At 43.6% G+C, this 23,554-nt stretch overlaps 1 long non-coding RNA gene across 1 annotated transcript in view; it reads left to right on the top strand.

The window, feature by feature from the left end:
• Positions 1–18,673: 18,673 nt before the first annotated feature.
• LOC120100709 (uncharacterized) overlaps positions 18,674–23,554 on the top strand; it is a 28,100-nt gene continuing 23,219 nt past the window's right edge. Inside the window, exon 1 of the long non-coding RNA XR_005500652.2 lies at positions 18,674–23,241. This is a non-coding gene — a long non-coding RNA (uncharacterized LOC120100709). The remainder of the gene's footprint in view (positions 23,242–23,554) is intronic.

The following is a 23,554-nucleotide window of genomic DNA, read 5'->3' as shown; positions in this document are numbered from 1 at the left end:
GAAAGAGGAGGAGGAGGAGAAAGAGGAGGAGGAGGAGGAGGAGGAGGAGAAAGAGGAGGAAGAAGAGGAAGAAGAAGAAGAAGAAGAAGAAGAAGAAGAAGAAGAAGAAGAAGAAGAAGAAGAAGAAGAAGAAGAAGAAGAAGAAGAAGAAGAAGAAAAGAATCATCATCTCCCCAAGCTACTCCAAACCTTTCTACTCAAGGGACTTCCGAAGTCACAGTTCAGATGAGCACACTGGACTCCCTCACCCTCTGGCCTGACCAGTGCTTCCTGGGAAGGAAGTTCTTCACCAGCTACACAAAGTTCAAGTTGGGATGACTGGGAACAGCTACCTGCAAGTCTAAGTAATTCTAAAGAACACACAGCCGCAAAGTGGAACTCATTAAAAGCGTTGGTATTATTCTTGCTTTCAAAGCCGATTATAGTATCGAAGCTTAGGAACATAGTTTTCATAACCTCCTTAAACTCCACATGAAGAATCGAGTGTGAAAAAATGGAGATATTATCTCTCAGAATGGAATCTATCTTTGAAAAGAAAACATGCATTGTTATTGAGAGGAAAGAAGTTGTGCATTGATGACCATGCTCAAGTCTAATGCTGGATTAAACTTTTAGAAATGGAAATGGCATTATAATTATCAAATCATTTATTTGATACTGGCAGGTGGTAAATTCAATAATAGCTCAGAGATTTTAAAATATGCATCAATATACAATCTGAGATTCATAAATTTGGAACAGTGGAAAGAACTTTAAAATAGAAATAATGATTGTCTTTAGAGCAAGACTTTAATATGCTGATTGTGGCTCCTTGTTCTGTAACTCTTAAATTAACACCTCTGGAAATTTACCTAGAAATGGTTCATTATTCACATGCCTAAAAATGGAAGGAATCTTTAAGAATCACCATCTACTTCATATTAATATTTAGAAACCAAATTTCTTCAAATTATGATCAAGTGAAGAACTTGGTATCAAATTAAAGTTGAACAACTGCCTAGTCTTACTGTCCTTCTCATTTGTAGAGTGGAGAGAATATATCCAAACTGCAGGAGCCTAAGGATGTGCTAAAGTTGAAATGCTTCACCTGAGTAAGTGTCATTATGGCCTAATATTACAGAATTTATAGAGAAAAGGTAGGAAAGACATGGATCTCCGCCTCTAAGGAAAGGAAAAATCCACAAGCAACTATAAACAGCTAAATCAGTAAGAAGGTAAGAGCTAGAGTAGGGCTGGTGAGATGAGTCCATGGGCAAAATGCTTACAGCCAAGCGATGCCTGAGTTTGAGTCCTGGAACCCATACAGTAGAGGGAGAACTGTTTCCACTAGTTGTCCTCTGACCTCCACATGCCTCCACAGAGGTATGTGCCCATTCCAATTAAAAATTAAGAATTTGGGGCTGGAGAGATGGCTTAGCAGTCAGGAGGTACTGGCCATTCTTCCAGAGGATCTGGTTCAAATCCACCCAATACCCACATGGCAACTCATAACTGCTTATAACTCCAGTTTCAGGGGATCAGACCCCTTCACACAAACATACATGCAAGCAAATCATCAATGTGCATAAAAATATTAGATAAGTTATTTTTAAAAATTAAAAGAGTTATAATAAGGTTAGGTTCAAGGTACTATGGAAGTTACTCAGGTAATTTCTAGGAGTTATGTCTTAGAGACCAAGTATGTGATTCTGAAACTCCTTATCTGGCACGAAAGTGTAGATAGCAGTTTACATAGAATTCCAAACATCAGAAACAGTAAAACAAAGAGTCAACACTGTGAGCAATTGTTTTGATATTTGACCATCTTTTTAAAAGTCAGAGATGATCTACAATGCTCAGCCTGTGGTCTGATGGTTAGTGGTGTCACTGTACCCAAATACCCATCAAAAGTGGCGGCATCGTGGCAGTCTCACTTCACTGTACGTTGGGCTGGCTTTAAACTCTTGAGCTGCTCTGTTCAGGTTGCTACCAAACGGTGAGACATTTTTGGTCATCATCACATGGTATGCGGGATAGTTTTTGTCCGCTTGATACAAACTAGAGCCACTTGGCAAGAGGAACCTCTATTTAGGACTTACTTCTAAAAGATTGGCCTATAGACAAGTCTGTGGAGCAATTTATTGATTAATGATTCATGTACAAGGCAGTCCACTATGGGCGGTGCCATTCCTAGGCAGATAGTCCTATATAAGAAAGCAAGCTAATCAAGCCATAAAGAGCAAGCTGGTAAGCAGCATCCTCTCTGGTCTCTGCTTTTAGTTTTCAGTCCAGGTTTCTGCACTGACATCCTCCAGTGATGGAGTATGCCATGCAAGCGTAAGATGAGGGAAACCTTTTCCTGCTGACGCTTCCTGCGCATGATGTTTATCACATCAGAAACCCACCAGAAAACATGTAGTGTCTGGACATTCATAGTGGATAGTCTCACAGATGTTCTGTCTTTTCACTTCTCAAGTTATCTATGTTGCTTTCCCATCACTTACTTATGACTGGGAGAGCTTTGACAGCTAAAACATCTTCAGGCAGCAGCAGATCGTGAAACCCATTTTGCTTTCTCATTGTCCCTTCTGTCTCATACCTCCTAGCCAGAGTAAACTGGCTGGAAATAAAGGCACATGGAGTTGTAATAGTTACCCTAAGGAGGAGATGTGGGGCCTGGAGGCTGGCTGTGAAGCAGAGTGTTAGCTCTGAAGGCATGAAGACTTGAGTTCAAACCCTTAGCAACCAACTGAGAACCTCTGGGTATGGCTTTACCTGTCTAGCACTGGGGCAAGCATGGTGGTAGACATAGGTCTATCCTGAGAGTTTGCTGGCCAGCCAGTCTACTCAAAGCACCAAGCTTCCAGCTCCATGAAAGACACTGTCTAGAGGCAGTCAGTGGAGAGGAAGAGAGGAAGACAGCCATATCCACAATCTTGCTTTGTCCTCATACATGTGTATAATCATTTACTGCATACACAAAATACATTCTCTCCTCTCTCTCTCTCTGAATAAATAAATAAATAAGTTTTTAAAAATATGTGTGAAGCCATTAGTACCCCAGTCATGTCCTCATCTCCCTTGCTGGAGAGGGAAGGATTCCAACATTTATGTGGGTGGTCAAACATAAGGTCCCTGACCCTGGGCAGAGGAGACAGATAACCCCTTACTGTCTGGAGGAGGATGCTGCCTCACTAGGGGATGGGTGGGGTAGTATCCAGGAGCGGAGTGAACGAGCAGGAGCTATGGAGATCAGACCTTAAAGCAGCATAGCGTGTTTCTCTAACTGTGGGCTGGGTGAGACTGCGATCTGCTTCTTGGGGTAAATAAGCCCTGTGTCTCATCCTTGTGATAACAAAGGCTGTTCCACTGGGGGATCTTATCCCTCATAACAAAGCGGCTGGGATGATATGGTTAGGCTGGTAGGCACCCTGTTAGCTTCTGATGTCTGGGTAGAACATAATTATAGAATGATAAGAGATTTTTTCAACACACTAATTTGGGCAAGGAGTCTCTGGGAGACCTTTCAAAGCCTGAGAAAAATTTGGGGATGCCGAAAGCATAGTTGGGCTTGTTGTGGCCTTTCTCTCTTGTTAAGAACTGGGAAGAAGAGGGGACCTCCTAGGCAGCCTATGGTCTGTGGCTGTACCCAGTCTAACGTCTAGGCCTTCTACCTACACTGCCCCCCATTGGCCTTTTAAGTAACTGCAACTGTAACTTAGAAAAAACGGTCGCCACTGAAATGAGGCATCTCTAGCTGTGCATGGAAAACAACTTTGATAAAATGTAATTAGAAACACACAGCACAGTGCCATTGTGACACATTTTAGCGAACTTTGTGTCACGAGGTCTTCTGTATTTACATACCTTGAATGAGTATAGAACAATATAAATGAGAAAATCCTTTTTGTATGCTTTTATATTCAATGACACGTCTAAAAGTTATAAATGTTTAATGATGGCGTTCAGAATATACAGCCAAGCACTAAAAACTTTTAACAGATATTCATGTGCCAACCTGTCGTAGGCTCACATGCCAACATTTGCTTTATTTTCTCTTTTCAAAATCAGGCAGTGTTAGTTTAGGTACTACAACCCTGCCCTAAAGCTATTCATTACCCTAAAGCCAGCAAGCTTCCTCTCGTGACTGCACATTTGAGCTCTTATTGTCTCATTGTCTCCATAAATGATATATACTATTGTTTTATGCATTTGTGTAAGCTTTGGGAATCATATGGTACATTTCTCATATAAGTGGCTATTCTCAACTTGTTTTGAGACTGGAAACATGAAGGTGAACTTGCTGGATGGGACGTGTATGTCCACCTGTTCTCAGGTGGGAGAAGGTTTTCCAGAGTAGACCCGCCAGTTTCTAGTCCCATTGTCATGGTATGAGCCCGTTTCCTCACAAGATCCCCAGATAATTGTACATGACATTAATTATTGGTTATGAGTTATGCACTGTTTTTAAGATTTTAAAATGCAATCAATTAATTTTGTTTCACAAATATATTTCTTTTTTTTCTTTTTTAAAATTATTTCATGTATGCGAGTACACTGTCATCAGCAGTGAGTGAAATATTTCTTTATATTGGAGCAGTCTAGTTGCACTACTCAGAGAGCTAGCCTTTGGGGAAATAATTTAGACTACACATTAGCAGCCCTTGGGAGGAGAGAGAGAGAGAGAGAGAGAGAGAGAGAGAGAGAGAGAGAGAGAGAGAGATAAACAAAAGTAACAACTCCTAAGTTTTAGAGAAAACTATAGATGATCTGTTAAGAAGCTAAGGAGTACAGACTACTTTATCCAGCCTTTTTTTTTTCTTTTGCTTGTACTCACTAAGAGCTAGGCAATAAATTGTATCCCAATCATAGAATTTGACCACGAAAAAATATTTGGAGCCAGCTGTGATGAGACACACCTGTAATCTACACCACTTAAGAGGCAGGGGCAAAGGGAGCCCAAGTTCAAGACCAGCCTCAACTGTTTAGCAAGTTCCAGCTCATAGTGAGACCTAGTCTAAACAAACAAAAGACAAAACCAAAAGTAGACATGCTGGCATTGTAGGGTGCAGGGCCAGGGCATGTGTCCTATGATGCTGGCATCCAAGCACCTCTGTCACCCCCTGGAGTGGCTACGAAGCTACCTGTAGGTGTCAGCACTCCAAGAAATGCCAGAATTAATTCAGTTCATTTCCAGAAAATTCTACAATGGGAGCCACTTGCTTTTCCCAAAGAGCACGAGTGTTTCATAGCTCAGTACCACAGTTACAGGCAATTCCCAGATGTATTCAGGACCATGGATTCAACTGGATGTGCCTTCTCAGGTCTTTCCACGTATGATGCCCACACCTTGAGGGTCAGGGCCGAGTTTGTAGACAGACATTTGGATAGGTAAGTATCACCTGCTCTCCTGGGGACGGCACCAGTGTCAGACCTCGTGGGATGTGGATAGGAAAACTTGCTGTTTCCTTACATACGTGTTTCCCACAGATTGAGAGAAACCCTGAAACATGGACCACAAAGAACATTAATAATCCACCAGCTTATAATGTGAAATATTGGAAAAGTGGGGCTGATGAGTTTCAAGTTTCTTCTTGCTATGACTTTGATGGGCTCAGAGACCTGGAGCCATGGACAATTTCACTGCACTGCAGAGTTTCCTCTTGGATCACAATACAGCTGGGGAAGGGAGTGAGTCTGCCTGTGAGCAAACAATGATGGTGATAGAACAACCCTTTCCTGTGGCGTCCATCATCCTCACAGCCTTGGTCTTCGTGGCCTTCCTGGCTCCTCAGCTGTTTTGCCATGTTGGGCTTCATTTCTAAGAAGACCAAGTACATCTTCCCCTCTGGGAATTCTCCACATCCTGAGAGAGTATGAGGACTACATTCATCACAGCACACTTTGCTTTTCTCCTTCCTACTCTCTAATAAGTGCAAAATTTCAGACAAACTAAACATTACCATTATGGGAAGCTCCAAATGCCACAAGCACTTTCTTCATGACAGGTATAGCTTGGGAATCGTGTCTGGACTTTGAGCTCCAGCTCTGAATTCCAAGGAAGAAACCGACTTAGCTGGGTCCAGCAGCAGCCTCCTGCTTCTGACATCTGCCTCAGGAGAGTGATGGTGGAACCCACTATGTGGATTGGTATAGCCTGGGAGAAAGAACAGAAGAGTTGGGGGAGGACAGAGAGCAAGCTGTGTCGACAAGGGCAGGATAAATCTCTACTAATTTTTTTCTCATCACTAACAAAATGCCTGACAGAAACAATGGGATCATTGTTCTGGATCCCATCCATTTTGGTGGGGAGGGCATGGTGACTTGAATGGTCCAGCCCTTGGCTGTTGTTGTAAAAATAAAAAAATAAAAAATGTACGGTTGTCTTTTATCCCACTATGTCCACACCACAGTGCCTCAGGATATCTGCTAGATATCTTGGCGGAAACACATCCCAACTCCGAGGCGGCCCAGTGTCTCCTGCGGCCACACACTTTCCTACACTCAAACCGTCACATAAAAGAACACACAACACAATAGCCTTTGACCCAATTGGTAAGGTATAATTGCCCACTTAAACATACAAAGCCAGGTACCATCCATCCCTTGAGAACATTAATAACAACCTGTAAATACACAGAGCAAGATCTTTACGTCAGCCTCCATCGTCCTGCCACAGCTTCTCTCTCCCTCTTGTCTCTTCCTTTCTGTTCTAGTCTCCTCCTCTTCCTTCAAACTTCTCTCCCGCCCATCCTTCCTTCTCCTCCAATGACAGGCCTCCTTCTATCCTGTTCCTCCTCACCTGTACTTTACAGATTCAATGGGGAGAAGGTTCTGGTGAAGTCACCTGATTCCTGAGTATGTGACTAGGCAGCTGTCCTTTGTTGCAGTGGAATTAGCATCAAAATACAGATAACTCCAGGGCAAACCACAACACTTGGCATAGAAGACTGTGGTGCACCTTATTTTATATTTTAATGGGTCAGGAAGCAGAGACAAGGTGGGAAGTAGAGCTGAGTTATAACTCTTAATGTCTCCACTGGCCTATGCCTACCTCTTGGTCTTGTGCCACAGCCTCCAAAACCGCACCACCAACTGGGAACCAGGTATTCAAACACATGATGTCATGGGGGAGAGTGGGGTAGTCTTTGTGACAAACCAGCCATATAGATATAGCCATGTAGCCATGTAGCCATGTAGCCCTCGGAATTGGTTTGTAGGGATTAGGTGGAAGAATTTGAGGATGTTAGCTGTTGTAAGCAGTAATGGTCCATTTCTTTTTTTGTTGTTGTTCTTTTTTTCGGAGCTGGGGACCGAACCCAGGGCCTTGCGCTTCCTAGGCAAGCGCTCTACCACTGAGCTAAATCCCCAACCCCTTAATGGTCCATTTCTACTGAAAGCTAAGATAACCAGAGTGGCCATAGAAATGTGAACAGCAAGGAGCATGCGCACAAGTTCGCAAAGGGGGGAAAAGACTCTTCTCTGGACTAGAAGTTGTTTGTGTTGCATTCTGTCTATCTTATTAAAATTTGAGTGAAGCTGAATTTGAAGGCAATGGAATAATTTTTTTAAGATTTATTCATTTATTATATATAAGTACACTGTAGCTGTCTTCAGATACACCAGAAGGGGGCATCGGATCTCTTTACAGATGGTTGTGAGCCACCATGTGGTTGCTGGGACTTGAACTCAGGACCTCTGGAAGAGCAGTCAGTGTTCTTAACCCCTGAGCCATCTCTCCAGCCCGCAATGGAATAATTTATTTGACAAAGAAACTTTCAAGGTGACAGAACATGATAGCATCCCAAGTGGTAGTCCAGTATTGCTCGTTGCACTTAGCTGGGCTCATAATGAATGGTCCGGGGTGTGTGTGTGTGTGTGTGTGTGTGTGTGTGTGTGTGTGTGTGTGTGTGTGTGCAGCAGAATTAGATATAATACATTCGCAACATGTCAAGGGGGAAAAAAGCTCAGATGTATTTAAAGTTGTGAGCTGGTAGACAAGCAGGGGTAAGGGGCATTAGGGGCATTAAAAGAAAAATAAAGTGAACACATTTTTACTACCCATGCTTGCCTCAGATAAGGTCAGTGGTGACCAAACCTGATGGAGCTCACCTAATATCACTCACTGTAGGAAAGCTACTTTGAGGGCCAGAGTTCAACTTACCGAACATGTAATGAAAACACAAGCGTAGTTGTAGGACTTTCAATAAAAAAGGGAACACCTGGCCAAAGCTTGCTGTGACAGTAAAACCCAGATCAAATAGGGTCACCTAGGGAAATATTTTCCAAACTTCAGCCATGCAGACACACAGAGGCTGCTGTAAGCTGTGATAAAATGGGACCAGGCTACTGAAGCTGGCAGCAGAACTTGGCAGCATCCATACAATGCAAGAGTTGCAAGGTCACGGAAGCTTGCACCAGGGTTACAGAAGAGCACCAATGAGGCCCAGTGATGTGTGGTAAGGATGGGGTCTCTGTATGGAACTTCACAGTGAACTAGGTGTGAGGCTGTGAAGGTGAAGCCTACGTTGCAGAGGAGACTCCTGGATATCAGAGATGCTAGAATTATGAGATGTCTTCCGAGGAAGGCTTCGAGCACAGAGTGAAGCTGGCTCCAGGGAAAGCCCAGTTGACTTCAGATCGGAGCAGGGATATCAAGGCCTGATGAACATCAGCTAACACCACCAGCCATAAAGGAGGTGACATCCAGGTCTCTGCTTCCTGATCAGCCGAGATGTGACTAAGCCACAGGAAAAAGGACACCATTATGGACCAAGCTGTAGCAGTTATACCTGAGAACAGTGGGTCTCAACCTGTGGGTCACAACCCCTTTGTGTGTAGGGGATCAAATGATCCCCTAATGGGGGTCACCTAAGACCATCTAATTTATCTAATATCAGATATTTACGTTAGGATTCATAACAGTAGCAAAATACAATTATACAGTAGCAACAAAAATAATTTTATAGCTGGGGGTCACCACAACATGAGGAACTGTATTAAAGGATCACAGCATTAAGAAGGTTGAGAACCATGATCTAGCACTAAAGTACACCTCTGTTCCCCTAATTTGCTTCTGTTATGCATTCTGTCCCAATAAGAGGGGTATAGAGGGAGCTAACATTAGACAAGCTAAGCTTTTGCTGGTGTCTACTTTGACTCCAGCATACCAGAGGTTCTCTGTTTCCCTGACTGGGCCTCACAGTTATTTCTGGAGTTTCAGCAGTTCCTCACGTGCACACAGTCCTCTCCTAGGCATTGTTGTCTATTAACTTCCCTCAGAGTACATGAGACCCCATCTCTTCCTTGTTCTAGAGAAACACTGCAGAAGTATTGCCCACATTCTGTCTTCTGCGGCTGTCCACAATGGAGAGCAGCAAGTCCCTCAGACCTCACAGTGAATACTTTGTTCTGGGTTTCATGGAGAAATGAAGGAAATGCCTGTCTCTTGGACTCAGTATCAACTGATCTGGGATGTCATGTCAAAAATCTCATGAGTAAGGCAAAGCCCCTTGAAGTCAGCCTTTTTCTAGCTCTCTCCATTGACCAGCCTGGGGACCAGCCAGTGGTGACCACATCGACTGTCCCACTGTCCTCTCTCATACTGCCCTGTAGGCTGCCTGACACACAGACTTCCTCCCAACAGGCCATATTAGCCATGCTAACTAATATTTAGTAAGTGTGTACCCAGAAAAGCCAACCTCGTCTAACCAGACAGGTCTGGATTTTTCATTTGGTTCAGCAAAGAACCCCCTATACATACATGCTCGCCCACGCACACACACACACACACGCGCACACACACACACACACATACACATGCACAGACTCAAACACACACACACACACACACGCACGCACACACGCATGTGTGCACACCCCCACAATCCACACAGACTCAAACACACACACACACACATACACACACACACACACACACACACACACACACACACACATACACACACCCCATTCTCAGACTTTGACTTCCCCTTAGCTGTAGGCTCTATCTTGCTGTGTTTCCACATATAGAACTTCTTTATATGTTGAACTAAAGAGCAGAATCTTTGATACACTATTCTCTCCTCCATTTACTACCATAACCCCTTCTTCAGAGCCACTTTTAAAAAACTTAATCACCAAATCTTGTTGATATGTGCTTTAAATAAATCAGGACTTCTTGACTTTTTACATAGGATATAGACTAAACATAACCAAAAATGTTGGGATTGAATTATGCCTCCAGAAAGGATCTGCTTGAGTCCTGAACTCCAGTTACTCAGAATGGAGTACTACACTGAAACAAGGAAGTCCAGTTAAAATAAAGTTACTCTGGTAAATTAATTCAACATGACTGTTATTGTCACCAAAAAAAAAAAAAAAGATGAAATTTGAGCATAGACATTATCAAGAGAAATGCCACATTGAAAGGAAGTAAAAAAAAAAAATGAAGTGAGGCCTTGGCAAGGGAAGGTACCTGAAGGCTAAACCTAGAGCAGATTTCACCTTGGCACCCTAAAGATGGAGCCCACCTGCTGACTTAACCTTGGAACTGTAAGACAGCCTGTCTCCCTCACTCAAACCACCCAGCTTCTGGTACTTCGTTATAGGATCTCTCAGACATAAATTTTCTCTATCCAATACCATGGTTTTGTTTTGGGTGTCAAGGATTGAAGTTGGGGTCTTAAGCACACCACTCAGGTGCTCTATGTCTGAGTTACACCCCCAGCTCATTTATTGATAAGTTTGGTGGATTTGACCACCCTTCTCCCTACTGTCTCCTCTCCCACTAGTTATCTTCAGCGCAGTGTTTAATATCAGATATTTATGTTAGGATTCATAACAGTAGCAAAATTACAGTTATGAAGTAGCAACAAAATCATTTTATGGTTGGGGTCACCACAACTGGTAAAGTGTCACAGCATTAGGAAGATGAGAACCACTGTGTTGGAGGGACACTCCTGAATCCACTTATCTCTACTCTGCAAGTCTGAATTTTTCTTCTGGATTTGGAGCCTTTTACACACTTGCTTCTCTGTTTCATGCACCCACCGTATGTATCATTTATAGTCATTGCTTTATGTTTCTGATTAGCTCAAATCATTTCAACACGCAGCTAAATCAGTTAGTTCATGCTCACACTAGTTAAACATCACAGAAACCCTCTTGAACTTATCCAGGTCAGTGCCAGCTTCAGAAACGTGGACATTTTGGACTAGATAATTCCTGAGGGAGCTCTCTGGTGCTTCACAGGATATCTAACAGCATCGTTACTCATTACCCACTAGATGCTAGTCACATATAATCTTTCAATCATGTTACTTTACAAGTGTCTCCAGGGGCTGTTGAGTGACCTCTGAGAGCAAACTTGCTCCCCATTGAAAACCACTGTTTTAGGAACCCAGGAAGCTTTTAGTAGGCCCTGGAATCTAGCCAGGAGTGGAAGATGCCCATGGATTGGGTGTCCCACAAGTGTGTTGGTTTTGAAACATGGTGAATAATGTGCAAATGGTGGGAACTGAAATCCAGCAATGGGTAGGAGGGCTTGGAAGTCACATGGTGACCTTAACCTTTGGATGTGGACAGGAAATGACACAGTGATAGCAGATGGGGCGCTCATGTGAATGAGAAGCCTGTCCATTACACAACCATGAAGAAGGCTTATGATAGACTGGAGGAGTTTAGTGTCTACATCAAGGCAAGTTGCCAATCCTTTCCTCTATTCTTAATAATGCTTTGATAATCTTCCAACTTGATAAATTGTTCCTTTTTATAGGACTAAAGATCCAAATAAAATGAAAGAAAGGAGGGTGCTATACTAATTGCTGTGCTAGTGCCAAAGAACAAAGACATGGTTGAGATGCAGGGGAGAAGCACGGTCCTTAAGGTGTAAAACGAACAATTTGGATTCACGTGTGCTTTGCTGCTAGGAAGTATTTTCTTACATGCCCTTACCTTCATGTCCTTGGGAGGCAAGGTGGGACTCCGAAATGTCCTCTGACATTTCTCTTCTTGAGAATTTTGAATTTTTATTTTTTGCATCCAGGTTTGCAGGTGTGATAAGGAGAGTTGCTATGATACGGGGACTAACTTCTGGCCAGATGAAACCTTTGTGAAGTTATTTTTAGAGGGGGGAAAGCAATTTCTTCTCTTTTTGCTTCTCTTTTGCCAGGACTTGAATGCCGACCTGGCAAGGGGGTAAGGAGCTATTTAGTCTGGACTGAAAACTCACACTGAAAATGGTACAAGAGAAAAGTAAAAGAAGCTTCCATAATATTAAAGATCAGGAGCCAGCAACCATTTTGTTGTTGTTGTTGTTGTTGTTTGTTTTGTTTTTGACAAAGGACTATATAAGAACAGATTTCTGTTTTGTAGACTTACAGGTCTTTGCCACAACTAATCCATTCTGTCATTCAGAGTGATAACAGCCATAAAGAATTGGTGAGTTCTGATGTTTCAATTTGTGCCCAACAGTGATATTATAGATAGAAAATAGGAATTTCTTTTGAGACAGAGTTCCATGTGTCACGTGTCTCAGGTTGGCCTCATTTGCTAGGTAGATAAGAATGACCTTGAACTTCTAATCCTTCAGCTTCTTGAGTGCTCGTGAATGGGCTTCCACATCCAGTGTTGCCATGATGAGGAGTGAACCCAAGGCTTCGTGCATGCTCCATGGGCTTTCTACCAACTTAACCACATCCCAGCCCTGAAATATGGATTTCTAACAATCGTCCTACATCCCCCTAAGTTATACCACTTTCACCTTATTACTTTGTTTTACTTTTTTGCTGTCACAGGAATCACTCCCAGGGCTTTGAACATGCTAGGCAAAGTGCCCTACAACCGAGCCAGTTTTCACTGATTTCTTTTCAACTCCTTAGGAACGATGTGTAGTTCTTAGCTGTACAGCCGGACAAAAGTAGAGAGATGAGGACTGCCTTCAGTAGACTCTGTGTTGGCTGTCCCCAACTGTGGAGCACCATCCTGTCTCTGATAGCTTTGCTTTAGGCTTTAGTTTCAGGGGAGAGACATTTCTGTGTTGGTCAGATGAAGCTGCCCATGACTCAGCAGAACTGAACCCCGATATGCAGAAATTCAGTGCAGCAGCTGCTGAGCATGCCCCACCCACCCATGAAAAATCAGGACCAATCCTGTCTGGGATTTGGACGGTCCTCTGGCTCCTCTGGTTTTCCTCCTAAGGCTCAAAGTTGCAACTGTCATTGAGGATCTATCTTCCTTGGGCTACTAGAACCTAGAGGTTAGAAATAAAGTATCGAGAATTTACTTGTAAATATTCATTTCAATGAGTTTGGTTCAAGGCTTCTGGCTTCCACTACACCAGCAATACTGGATCAGACTCCTCTTGGGTATCCTGCTGTTGCCCTTGGGTATCCTGCTGTTGTCCCGCATCATGGCGATCCTACCGATCCAACCCTGGATCTGCAGGACCAGCCCTATCATGCACTCCAGCAGTTCATAGATGAGGTAGACGTTGGGGTGGGACAACTTAGATAGAGCCCTGGATATTATAAGCCTGTGTGGTTCTATTCTCTTACATTTGCACATGCATCTGCACACACAGAAACGCACACCAAATAACTACAGAAAGGGGTTGCTTTGGACCTGTTCAGACTTATCAGTGCTTCTATACTATCCAATGTACGATAAAGATTGTGCAAAATCAGTTTGCGTCAATGCAGTAGGACATCACTGATGTTTGTCATTTCTATTACCGCAGTCCTTTGTCAATAATAGAAGAACAAATGCCCTCTGCTCTCTAAGACGCTAACGCAAAGTCAAGTAAGGTTTTCTAACTTGTAGGTGGCATTTGGCTACTAAGCACCGCTGTTGGAGGTGTCCATGTTAAGAGACATGTCTTACTCTAACTCAGGCTCATCTGCAGTGTGCAACGAGGCACCTGTGAGCTGCAGTCCCAGCTCTGCTCTATTCGGTTTGATAAAGACTGAGTATTGATTTACTCAATGGAGTTGCCAATATTCACCTCGAAGGGTAAACAGCATTTGTATGCAATACAAAACACTGGCCACTGCTTATTAAGAACCTAATGTCCCAGGTACAAGGCTATTGTATCCGTCAGCTGATTGGGTAGAAGAGCAGGGAAAAGATTCCAAACATCACTCAGCTGCCTCTGCCCCAATGACAAGTCCTCAAATATAATCTTTCATAAGATAATCACCTGGGACTTTCCTTGGCTATTGACTCAATTTTCTTGAGTCAGTTTGCTAGAGACCCATCCCAGCAGAGAAACACCAAGGGGACTTGTTCTGTTGCGTTCTCACATGCTTGACTCAAGCTAGTCTCCCTCTGATTGATGCTTACCAGGTCAGTATGGCTGCCTGCCACTGTCTGGCATCTCCCTGGTGGAGACAAATCTAGAACTCCAGCCTGGGCAGGCAGTGTATCAGAGCTTAAAGGAAAAAACACATCTCTTCTGTGAAGGCCTTGAAAGTCTCACCAAAGAGCCTTCCTGTGCTGGCTGGAGAGGAAGGTAAAGATAAAAGCAAGAACCACACAATCTAGGGGACAAAGTAAATATGTACGACCTGTCCAACTCACCAACTTGGCTTGACCGATTAAAAATTCCTCTTATGTCAATACTTATAAACTATCAAGAGGGGGTTGGGGATTTAGCTCAGTGGTAGAGCGCTTGCCTAGGAAGCGCAAGGCCCTGGGTTCGGTCCCCAGCTCCGAAAAAAAAAAGAACCAAAAAAAAAAAAAAAAAACTATCAAGAGGAGGATTGTATTTCCCTGAGTTAGAGTTCTTATTTAGGGGCCCAGTTTTCTTTTCCTTTTTTAATTCAAACTTTCTTTTTTTTCCTCCTCCACATTCAGCAATTACCATCTGTTGCTGAATATCTGCGGCCACATGCACAGCTTCCTGTTTATAAATGAGCGCCGTTTTCAGTGAGTCAGCAGATCATGTTCAGCACAGAAGTGCGGTAAATTGTGTCAAGGCCCAGGAAGTCCAGGGGGCTTTGTGAATGGCCTAAGAATGCTGGGCCTTCTTGTGGAAGGGAACCAGATTTCACAACAAGTAACTACGCAGTGCTAAAATTAGTCAGCGAGTAGTGTTGGCCGTTCCTCACCTAGTTAAAGGCTGGACCACTGCCAAAGTTAAACAAAGCCAGCCACTGTTTGATTAAAGTGCCAACGACGGATTTCAATAAGGAGCAATTACTGAAGTAGGGGGAAAAGTGTTTGTATGGAAAGGCTGTGTGGGTTTTCTCCTTAGGTTGAGAGGAGACTAAGCAGCATCTACCATCTTCTCAGGTCTCAGTATTAAAACAAAGTTCAGTTCCACCTCTTTCCACTAAGGAAACAACAACTTACAGAGTGTGGAAGACAGGTTACTGGCAGGAGTGTGGGTGTCCAGAATGACATCATTCTTCATGGCTGATGGTTTTGAAGAGGCATTTCCTGTTTCTTAGACATGGCAGCTCAGGTCTTCAAGCACACACTTGCTCCTGTGACAAGGCACGATTACACCCACTTTTAGAATTGTATGAGAAGCCCCCCCAGTGTCCTACTTTGTTATCCCAATACACCACTGCCTTTCTAGGTCCAAGGGGAGGAGAGTTAGTCACCTTTTCTTCATAAGGAAGCGGAGAAGGGCATGCTGTGATGGTGAAGATGCCACTGTGGTCTGCATTCATTACTTGTGCATCACTGTGCCCCAAACCTGACTGAAACAATTTCAGGGAGGAAAGATTAATTTTGGCCCACAGTTTCACAGTACAGTCTGAAGTGGAAATGTCTGCTTTCTTTGGAAACTCAGTTATGTCATATGATGGATGTTTTGCTCAAGTAGACCTGTGAGAGGACATGTGATGTTTAGAAAGAATATAAATGCAACACTACAGACAGTGGGAGGGGCTCTGGCATTGGCTTGCCTTGCATTGTGTTGCTGGCTTCTCTTGTCATGACTTCGTAGAGAGTAACTCGCCAAAAAGCATCTCATGATATTCTGGTAGCTTCTTGCCACTTCGGAGGACTCAGGCCGATTGGTGGAGCCTCGTGGTTTCTTCTGGATTAAACTGCCATTGCTGATTCTTGATTACCAGCCACAAATTGCCAAGTGGACTGGACTGAAGCTGCTGATTCGTGTTGGTGTTTTACTAGAGAACTCTACCCCTGACAATAAAGACTGGATAGCCCCAAAGAACTATTTCTAAACAGGTCCACTTCCACCGTTTCCTATTAATCTTTCTTTTCTACTACCTCTGGTGGATGGTGGGCTAGAAGGGAGGTTGAAGGCTTTAGGAACCTTTACTAAAGTAGGTTTGGGGAAATCTAAGCCTACAACAGTCTGTCATGGGGTGGGCAGGCTCATCTTTGGTAGTGGGAGCATGGGGTAGCATCTTGTTGACATGCTAGCTGATCAGAGGCAGAGAGAGCTAGATGGAAACAAGGCCTGGGCTATACCCTCAAAAAATCTACCTCTAGGGAACTATGTGTCAGCTGGCTGCTACCTCCTAGTGGCTGCATGACCTCCCCGAAATAGCTTTTCAAGCCAGGGACTAAGCTTGTACATGCTAGGGACAGAAATGGGGTTCTAGCATCTCTGTTCAGGACCCACACGCAGTGACCCTACTTCCTTCTCTTAGGCCCTGCCTAGTAAAGGTTCCACCTGGTAGCACCGCAGGCTGAAGAAACATGGTCCTCTAAGGACCTTCAACATTACAGCATCAAGAGCTGAGGGCAGGAGAGACCAGGATAGTTGCTTTTCCTGAGGGGTTAAATATGTCTCCCCAGTGATTCTATAGGGTGAGTGAAGGTCCTGATGAGAATTATAGAGAAGCCAATAATGAAACAACTTGCTTAAGGAAACATGATGTTAACCACTGGGTCAAGAGAGCCTTTGAACATATCAGAAAACATGTTTTGACCCAAACTGATTGAAATAGAGATTGTGTGAAAGAATCCTTGGGTCTTATGATGTTAGTTTAATAAAAGGTGTTAATAAATGATATCACTATACTTCCTGGATATGGGGAGGAAGAAGTCATATATACATATATACACAAATACAAACATACATATGTATTCATACATATATACACACAAGCTATTACATAGTATATACATGAGTATTTGAGTTAATAGGATAATAAATGAAATTAGTATCAAAGAACATCCTTTCATGGAAGCTTCATTTACTTCCCCCACACAATTGTTAAGCCTCTCATTAGTTCTTCTCCATCCTGCCCATTCTGAGTGATGCCACATGCTGGGTCCCAGGCCATTCTCAGATCACCTCACTCTGGATGATGTCCTCTGGTGTTAGAAGAGGCCTAGACCCAGGCAGGTTTGCACACCGAGTTCCACCAGCTTCCCTTTGCAGCGGACCATTACGAAAGTACAGGCAGTGGGGTGTTGCTCTCTTCCCCTCCAGCTTTTGCAGGCCCCGAGCCAGTCTTACTGCTAAGGGTCGCAGGCAGAGGCACCTCATAGAACAAAACCTTTACTCCAACCATCTAGCAGAACTGGCTTTGTTCAGTGCCGAGGCAAGTCACATATGAGTCACTGACTCCTCTGGATCTTCACCCCTCCTGCAGAGATTACACATAGACCAACTGAGTTGTGTCAGCTTCTTAGTCATAGAAGGAACCCGGCCTACAAGATTAAATGGACCACATTGTGCAGATAGCAGCTTCCAGCCTTTTGATGGTGTTCTTTAATGTCTTTATTGAATTCCTTTCGAGGAAAAGGGAAGGGCTTCCTCTCTACTTCTGATTTGCCCTTTGCAGCTTTATGATCTGCTCTAATCTCAGAGCTTTTCTCCAGCCCCAGTGAGATAGAGCAGGCAGGCTTCCCAAGACCATCTTCGTGTTTTCTTCCCTGTCCCCTTTGTATGAGGACGAGGACAACTTCAGAAAGGCCAGTGTTCTTTGGTATAAAGATTCTATGTCAGGGTCAAGAGTAGGGGAAGAAATATTTTGAGCACAGAACTGTCACTCAAGGTGACCCACAAAACTAATTGCCTGTGACATAGACCTGTGTCCCAGGAAGAAGAGGCCTGGGGCTAAGCTTTGTGGACTTGGCTGGGTGGTGCCAGGCAGCTTGGGAGGTGGTGGTGTCATCCTGTAGCTACTACAGATGAGACCAGAATCTAGAAGTAATGTTAATATTTATTAAATACTTGTTGGGCAGACCTTGGCACAACGGTGAATGTCAAGTAAGTAGTGTCTTTCTTAACCATGGCTTCTTTTCTCGGACCTCACAATGGAATACGGTTATCATAATAAGAAAATCAGTGTTATTACTGTCAGTTTATAGATAGCATCAATAGGTCATATGGCCTGCCAATGGTGATGCAGCTTGGGTGGGGTGTGGCAGAGCTGAAAAATCTACACTTGGGTGCAAGTGTATGTATAAGTGAGGGGGGAGGCTAGATGGGCTGGCTAGTGAGAAAGTTCCCAGGATCTGCCTATTACACACACACACACACACACACACACACACACACACACACACACATTAATAGTATATAATATCACCTGATGGACCAAATATGTGTCTGTCTGTCTGTCTGTCTGTCTGTCTGTCTGTCTGTCTGTGTCTCTGGGTGTGTGTGTATGTTCCAGTTAGATATTTCATTCCATCATTTCTGTTCTTTTTTTTATTTCTGTTCTTTTAGACAGCCCAAACTAATATACTCCTCTTGTATCCACTGCATTTCTCAGCCACCAAGTGGAGTCAATTTCAGAGGTATAAGTGCCTTAATGTGTTAATTCTTCTTGCTTCTAATAGTAGCATTTTTTTACTATCTTATTCCTTACATCCTTTCCAGGCCCACCTTACGTGGGAAGGACTGAAACTTCACCCAGACTTTTCTAGCCAGAGACACTAGCAGAACGAAGGCTCAAGGACTTATGGGTATGAATCAGAGTGTGCTGGCTGGGTCTAAGCTAGTAATTGGTTGGACAGTGAGGCCAAAAGGACACAAGTAGACTAGATCAGTGGTTATCGACCTGTGGATTGCAACCCCTTAGGTGCAGTATTTCAGATAACCTGCACATCAGGTATTTATGTTATGATCTTTAACTAGCAAAGTTACAGTTCTGAAGAAGCAACAAAATAACTTTATGGATGGGGGTCACCACAACCTGAGGAACTGTATTAAAGGGTTGCAGTATTAGGAGGGTTGAGAATCACTAGACTAGAGGGAAATGAAGGAAATCAAGCGATGAGATGATCTGAATGAGGCTAATGATCAAGCGAAGGGGAGTGGAGATAAGTCTGGAAGTGTAAGGGGTTCAGCTTGAAAGGGAGTTAGAAAGTTAAGATGTCAGAGGTGGAACGTTTCTGAGAGATGCTAAGGATAGTCAGGGGATAGGGCACTGTATTAGACAAGGTTCAAGAACTGGAAGGTATATTGATGGATGGGTTCTCCATGTGATAAAGACACCAATTTGTACAAAGGGCAATGGTCTGGATGCTGCAGATGCCAACAGATGAAGGAACTACTGGAAGTTTAGTAGGAAATCATAATGCACAGGGCATGGGGCATCTCAGAGGACAACTAGGTCTTACCAAGGAGAGTTATTCTAGTTTGAGAATATCCCATGGAAGATTTATGAGAGAAAAGACAGCCTCTTTATCATTTAAATCACAGCAGAAAGTAGATGGTCCACCTATGGGGGAACTTAAGGTGCATATGATAAATGAATTACTGTCCCAGGCAAGGCCCAAGCATAGGGAATCTGGAAGTAATAGCAAAGCCATGAGCTTCAGAGAAGCTCCTCCCTCCCCAGATACAGATATAGGGACCCTCAAGCCTACTCCACTTGACCCCTGACCCCATCCACATTCTGCCTCTTATCTTCTCTCAAAACTGTTAAACTTTTGAAATCTTAGCCTGTTGTATGATGTTTAAACCAGGCTTTTACTTTATCGCGAGATTGTAATCTGCCCGACTAGCTCCAATCACAACAGAGTGGAAACAGACCTCTGCTTTGGAGCATTTTAACACTGTCCAGCCCTCCATCAGGAGCTTTTGCTTCCTGGAGAAAAACAAGATAACATGAAGGGCAAGTCAATCCAAGTCTAGCCTGACAGACAGTAGGGTAGTTCTAGGAGCTCAGTGATCACTGAAACCAAGCCTTCCGAGCTTCTCAGAAACTTCCTAACTACTGTTTGAACTCTCGTTTCTAACAAAAGACTTACTTTCTCTGGATCTCGATTTCAGTTAGTCTTCACTTGCTCAAGAAAGTAATTTTTATACCTAGTCAGGCAACAATGGCCCAAAGTATCAGGCAAGGTGGCATACGTCTACAGTGTCAGCATTCAGGAGGCTGAGGCAGGAGGATTGGAAAGTCAACTTAGGCTATATAGCAGGACCCTGTGTGGAAAATAAAAAACAAAACAAAATGAAACAAAAATGGTCCAAAGTAAGATTAGACCCAAACATTGTGTCAAGATGTAGAATAAGTAGACCGAACTATCCAATGGCAGAAGTCACTACAGAATCTAATTATTGATGAGTAACCCATCAATGGGTGGGTTGAGCTGGTGGGTTTCTGTGTAATGCAGGGTTCCCTGCAGAACTGCAAGTGATAGGGGAATAAGAGTAGTAGTTGGGGGATCTTCTTATCTGATCCAAGAAGTCCTTTGAGGCTTGGGACTTTGCCCCCTGCTTGGAACGCTCTTTGTCCTCTCCTTCATTTGCTCACTGGACAACTCCACTTCAAAAGCTTCCCTCCCAAGTAAAGCAAGGGTCACAACTGACCTAAGGCAGTTTGAAGAGACACAGCATGAGTAGCTCTTGGTTAGTAGGGTGATTTAGCCCTCCAGAATAAGACAGCGGGAACCACATCAGTGTCCATGAAAGCGTTAACATATTTCCTAAAGGATGCGGTTTTCCAGCAGGACATCCGAGACTGGCTGCCGAATGGAAGTGTGCCGCACGCAGTTCCAGCTGCTTCAAATTATGTTTTCCAGGAGAGAAATGTACAGCCCTCTGACTCCAAAAATATGTGTCGGTCTTAGCCAAAAATACATTTGTTCTTGGATTCATAAAAATGCGGGCCACGTGAAATATGTGAGGAGCATGCACTCTCGTGCAAAATACTGACTGAAAGGAAGAAAGGAACTCTTTAAAAGCTTTCACTGAGAAGCAGCAAGGATGGTTCAGCTTTGCGTGTAGGTGGGAAACAGAATGGGAAGTAAGAACGCTTTGCCCTTGAGTGGAAATTTTTCTGGACCGCCCTCCTAGCATCCCGGAAAAGCCCTGAGCAGCTATAGGGCAGACTCTCCCACTCCTGCATGGGCTGACTCATAAAGCCAGAGGCAAGGCCTATCACAACTCCAAACTCTTGTTTTTGATATCTGTGAGGGGTTTTCAACATGTCTGTGTTCAGGAGACAGTTTGATTTTTCTTTTTCTCTAGTTCACCATGGACCAGTGCTCTTATGAAATTATAATAAGAGTGGATTACTAAAAACAAAGGAAACACAAATGATCTATAACATGAGCCTCTGTTTTTGAAATTGCTTTAGATTCAACACACGTAAAGTTATGTTGGCAAATTGTAGCCAGAGGTTATTTTGACAGAGTGACTAGGACAGGAAGTCAAAGCAGCAGCATAGACATCCCTGTTTCCTCTCCCCACACAAGTGGACTTTTTGGGGCTGCCCATACTATATGGACTGGGTCCCGCCATGTCCCTGAAGCAAGAAAAAGAGACCCCTGTAGAGGCCAGGAGACGCAGACTAGGAGGAGATAGAATGTTCCAGGAGAGCCTCAAAGGTAAGGAGAGAACAGAGGCCCAGCACCAACTTCTTCATGACAAGACTCAAAGGGCAAAAGTACTTTGAGAACACAACAGTGTCACCAGAGCCAACATGGACAGCAACTGCTATATGCAGGGCTAGGCAAGAATCTGGTGACCAGTGACCACATGCCTTCCCACAGCATGTGCCCCAGAGAGTATCCTCACTTAACAGCAGCAAGCTCTCGGGTAACCTGTCTCTCTCCTCACTCATTGGATTTTCTCTATCACAGGCAAGGATGGACTGGGCATCTTGTCAGACCTCAGTTTACTAGCCTGGAAAAGCAATGCTTCTTCTGAGGGTTGCTGAAAAGGCAATGTGGGTTGAGAGGGGCTCTGAGTTCATGTCTTTAGATAACTTGAGATTCCCACGATCCCACTGAGCCCAGGGAGGCACCTAGAAGGAGAAAAGTATAAACTGAGTTAAAGCTGATAACTCTTTCTCTTTTGAACACTGGAGAAGTGAATGTTCCAGAATCAGTTGGGCACAATCTAAGGATAATACGGCAAGTTTAGCACACCAAGACTAACCCAACATGGCTGGGAAAGGCAGAGTGATGGTGATGTGTTTTTTATGTTTCTAATAATTTTATCCCTTCAATTGCTACAGGTTTCCATAAAAACATGTTTAGAGAACCCTCAAAAAGGAAAATTTAAAGGGTAGCTAATTGACAACCCTAACCCCATCTGCACCCTCAATTCTCTCTTACCATGCAATACAGAACAGGCAAACTGAGTATCTTCGAATTCCTGGGAGCCAGGATATGGACATCTTTGGGGAAAGGGTCAATATCCTGATTAGACCATCACCTAATGTCATTCATTCAGTTGGCATTCACTGGACACTCATTCCACGCAATGCATAGGTTTAAACTCAAAGAATTCAACAGTGTGGAAGGTAGAGAGGGTCCTAAGTTTGTACTTGAGATGAGCAAGCCAACGTTACAGGAATTATTGCTAAGTCCTAACAAGACCATAGAGCTCTCTGGGACTCCTGATGTCAACGGAGGTGGGAGCATTTAACATACAGATACAATGCTCACATGCTGAGAGAATGGGGCAAAGCCCAATGGGACAGAGGAGAAATTCTAGATTCCAAAGTGAGACACTTATGTCCTCCATGACCTGCAGGTCGCAATGCTGAGTATGTAATCCTGAGTCGTCTTTAGCAAGCTCTAAACTCAAGGATCTACCTTTGCGATATCCAGGCAACATAAGTCACTGTTTTGAGTGCAGTCAATGAACACAATGGTCATTTATTAGATTTGTATTTTTTTACTACAGTTGATTTAATCTACATTAAAAAAAAAATTCCCGATCAGAGCTGTGAGATGACTCACAAGGTCAGGATGACAGCTGCTAAACCTGGTGCCCTGGGTTCAATCCCTGGACTGCAGATGAGCAGAGAACTGACTCCTCATTTTCTCATGTGTGACACGGCACTGCTTTAACTCCTGAATACACAGGAAAAGGTAAGTGGATGTAACAAAGCACCGTTTGTTTGTTTGTTTGTTTGTTTGTTTGTTTAGAGACAGGGTTTCTTTGTTTAGCCCTGGCTGTCCTGGAACTTACTCTCTAGAATAGTCTAGCCTTGAACTCACAGAAATCCACCTGCCTCTTGCCTTCCCAGCACTGGGAACAAACAATTTTTCCCAACAACAAACAATTTTTAATGAAAAAGAAGAAGAAAAAAATCTCTTTCACCTAAGGCATAATAGCTGCTCAGCTTTCAGGCCGTAGCTCCCACTGCATGTCTGGGTCTTTTTCCTCTCAGCTGCAGAATTA

Source organism: Rattus norvegicus, chromosome 2 (assembly GCF_036323735.1).
Source record: "Rattus norvegicus strain BN/NHsdMcwi chromosome 2, GRCr8, whole genome shotgun sequence".
Lineage (NCBI taxonomy): Eukaryota > Metazoa > Chordata > Mammalia > Rodentia > Muridae > Rattus > Rattus norvegicus.
This window is presented reverse-complemented; position numbering and strand designations above follow the sequence as displayed.